Here is a 4,140-nt window from a genome sequence, read left to right on the forward strand (position 1 = left end):
TTAGTCCCTGGCTTCGACTCAAGAGGAATACCAACTTTCTACAAGCACCTCAAGAGGAGGCTTCTCTCAGCTACAGGTATGTGAGAGGGACCCTGAGTTTGTGGCCTCAAGTGGAATGGACACCGAGATGCTCTGACTCGAAGTAAGGCCGGATATCCCTGCAGTGAATTGAATGCAGGCTCGTCTTGCATCTCCCAAGACGAAGGGTTGTCTGAATCCCCTGTGGAGACCACAGAGAAAGACCTCCTTCTCCGCCTCATCGAGACCATAGGCCTCACATCCTTTGAAAACTCGAGAGGTCGGCGGAGATCAATGCTTCCAAAGGAGAAGATGCCTGACTCTTCTTGAAAATGGATAGGAGTCCCAGGATCCCTGTGGCACGTGGAAAGGGTCCCTGGGTCTCCCGCCTCACGTGGAGACGCGTCCCAATTGCCATGCCAAGACTCGAGGAGAATCCCGAGGTGTCCCTCGCACCTAGGCAGGAGTCCTGACGTCGCTGAACAAACACGTGTCTGGAAGGGCCCTCCCCGTCGTAACTCGAGAATATACCCCAGGTTTCGGCCGCAACTTGAGAAAAACCAAGAGACATCCCCCTTGCCGCGAGATGAGACGCGATTCCCCTCCACTGCGTGCAGAGCAATTCCGTGTTCCACATCAAACGTGAAAGGAGCCTTGATTTCCTTGATGGCACTCCAGAGAAAACCCAAGATCACTCTCTCAAGTCTAGAGGGATCCTGAGGTCCCTGGAACAACACGAAAGGTCTCCGTGGACCCCAAATCAACTCGAGATGAGAGCTTAGTCCCTGGCTTCGACTCAAGAGGAATACCAACTTTCCACAAGCACCTCAAGAGGAGGCTTCTCTCAGCTATAGGTATGTGAGAGGGACCCTGAGTTTGTGGCCTCAAGTGGAATGGACACCGAGATGCTCTGACTCAAAGTAAGGCCGGATATCCCAACAGTGAGTTGAATGCATGCTCGTCTTGCATCTCCCAAGAAGAAGGGATGTCTGCCTCCCCTGTGGAGATCACAGAGAAAGACCGAGTTCTCCGCCTCATCGCGACCAGAGTCCTCACATCCTTTGAAAACTCGAGAGGTCAGCGGAGATCAATGCTTCCAAAGGAGAAGATGCCTGACCCTTCTTGAAAATGGATAGGAGTCCTAGGATCCCTGTGGCACGTGGAAAGGGACCCTGGGTCTCCCGCCTCACGTGAAGACGCGTCCCAATTGCCATGCCAAGACTCGAGGAGAATCCCGAGGTGTCTCTCGCACCTAGGCAGGAGTCCTCACGGCGCTGAACAAACACGTGTCTCGAAGGGCCCTCCCCGTCGTAACTCGAGAATATACCCCAGGCTCGGGCCGCAACTCGAGAAAAACCATGAGATTTCCCCCTCGCCGCGAGTTCAGGCCCGATTCCCTGCACTGCATTCAGAGCAATTCCGTGTTCCACATCAAACGTGAAAGGAGCCTTGATTTCCTTGATGGCACTCCAGAGAAAACCCAAGATCACTGTCTCAAGTCTAGAGGGATCCTTAGGTCACTGGAGCAACACGAAAGGGCTCCGTGGACCCCAAATCAACTCGAGATGAGAGCTTAGTCCCTGGCTTCGACTCAAGAGGTATACCAACTTTCCACAAGCACCTCAAGAGGAGACTTCTCTCAGCTACAGGTATGTGAGAGGGACCCTGAGTTTGTTGACTCATGTGGAATGGACACCGAGATGCTCTGACTCGAAGTAAGGCCGGATATCCCTGCAGTGAATTGAATGCAGGCTCGTCTTCATCTCCCCAGACGAAGGGTTGTCTGAATCCCCTGTGGAGACCACAGAGAAAGACCTAATTCTCCGCCTCCTCGCGACCGCAGGCCTCACATCCTTTGAAAACTCGAGAGGTCCGCGGAGATCAATGCTTCCAAAGGAGACGATGCCTGACTCCTCTTGAAAATGGATAGGAGTCCCAGGATCCCTGTGGCACGTGGAAAGGGACCCTGGTTCTCCCGCCTCACGTGGAGACGCGTCCCAATTGCCATGCCAAGACTCCAGGAGAATCCCGAGGTGTCCCTCGCACCTAGGCAGGTGTCCTGAGGTCGCTGAACAAACACGTGTCTGGAAGGGCCCTCCCCGTCGTAACTCGAGAATATACCCCAGGTTCCGGCCGCAACTCGAGAAAAACCATGAGACTTTCCCCTCGCCGCGAGATGAGGCCCGATTCCCCTGCACTGCGTGCAGAGCAATTCCGTATTCCACCTCAAAAATGAAAGGAGCCTTGATTTCCTTGATGGCACTGCAGAGAAAACCCAAGATCACTGTCTCAAGTCTAGAGGGATCCTGAGGTCACTGGAGCAACAGGAAAGGGCTCCGTGGACCCCAAATCAACTCGAGATGAGAGCTTAGTCCCTGGCTTCGACTCAAGAGGAATACCAACTTTCCACAAGCACCTCAAGAGGAGGCTTCTCTCAGCTACAGGTATGTGAGAGGGACCCTGAGTTTGTGGCCTCAAGTGGAATGGACACCGAGATGCTCTGACTCGAAGTAAGGCCGGATATCCCTGCAGTGAAGTGAATGCAGGCTCGTCTGGCATCTCCCAAGACGAAGGGATGTCTGAATCCCCTGTGGAGACCACAGAGAAAGACCTAATTATCCACCTCATCGCGAGCGGAGGCTTCACATCCTTTGAAAACTCGAGAGGTCCGCGGAGATCAATGCTTCCAAAGTAGACGATGCCTGACTCCTCTTGAAAATGGATAGGAGTCCCAGGATCCCTGTGGCACGAGGAAAGGGACCCTGGGTCTCCCGCCTCATGTGGAGACGCGTCCCAATTACCATGCCAAGACTCGAGGAGAATACCGAGGTGTCCCTCGCACCTAGGCAGGAGTCCTGATGTCGCTGAACAAACACGTGTCTAGAAGGGCCCTCCCCGTCGTTACTCGAGAATATACCCCAGGTTCCGGCCGCAACTCAAGAAAAACCATGAGATTTCCCCCTCGCCGTGAGTTGAGGCCCGATTCCCCTGCACTGCATGCAGAGCAATTCCGTGTTCCACATCAAACGTGAAAGGAGCCTTGATTTCCTTGATGGCACTCCAGAGAAAACCCAAGATCACTGTCTCAAGTCTAGAGGGATCCTGAGGTCACTGGAGCAACACGAAAGTGCTCCGTGAACCCCAAATCAATTCGAGATGAGAGCGTAGTCCCTGGCTTAGACTCAAGAGGAATACCAACTTTCCACAAGCACCTCAGGAGGAGGCTTCTCTCAACTACAGGCATGTGAGAGGGCCCCTGAGTTTGTGGCCTCAAGTGGAATGGACACCGAGATGCTCTGACTCAAAGTAAGGCCGGATATCCCAACAGTGAGTTGAATGCAGGCTCGTCTTGCATCTCCCAAGAAGAAGGGATGTCTGCATCCCCTGTGGAGATCACAGAGAAAGACCGAATTCTCCGCCTCATCGCTACCAGAGGCCTCACATCCTTTGAAAACTCGAGAGGACCGCTGAGATCAATGCTTCCAAAGGAGAAGATGCCTGACCCTTCTTGAAAATGGATAGGAGTCCTAGGATCCCTGTGGCACGTGGAAAGGGACCCTGGGTCTCCCGCCTCACGTGGAGACGCGTCCCAATTGCCATGCCAAGACTCGAGGAGAATCCCGAGGTGTCCCTCGCAGCTAGGCAGGAGTCCTTACGTCGCTGAACAAACACATTTCTGGAAGGGCTCTCCCCGTCGTAACTCGAGAATATACCGAAGGTTCCAGCCGCAACTCGAGAAAAACCATGAGACTTCCCCCTCGCCGCGAGTTGAGGCCCGATTCCCCTGCACTGCGTGCAGAGCAATTCCGTTTTCCACAACAAACGTGAAAGGAGCCTTGATTTCCTTGATGGCACTCCAGAGAAAACCCAAGTTCACTGTCTCAAGTCTAGAGGGATCCTGAGGTCACTGGAGCAACACGAAAGGGCAACGTGGACCCCAAATCAACTCGAGACGAGAGCTTAGTCCCTGGCTTTGACTCAAGAGGAATACCAACTTTCCACAAGTACCTCAAGAGGAGGCTTCTCTCAGCTACAGGTATGTGAGAGGGCCCCTGAGTTTGTGACCTCAAGTGGAATGGACACCGAGATGCTCTGACTCAAAGTAAGGCCGGATATCCCTGC

This window comes from Dama dama, unplaced genomic scaffold (assembly GCF_033118175.1).
Source record: "Dama dama isolate Ldn47 unplaced genomic scaffold, ASM3311817v1 ptg000109l, whole genome shotgun sequence".
NCBI classification, from domain to species: Eukaryota; Metazoa; Chordata; class Mammalia; order Artiodactyla; family Cervidae; genus Dama; species Dama dama.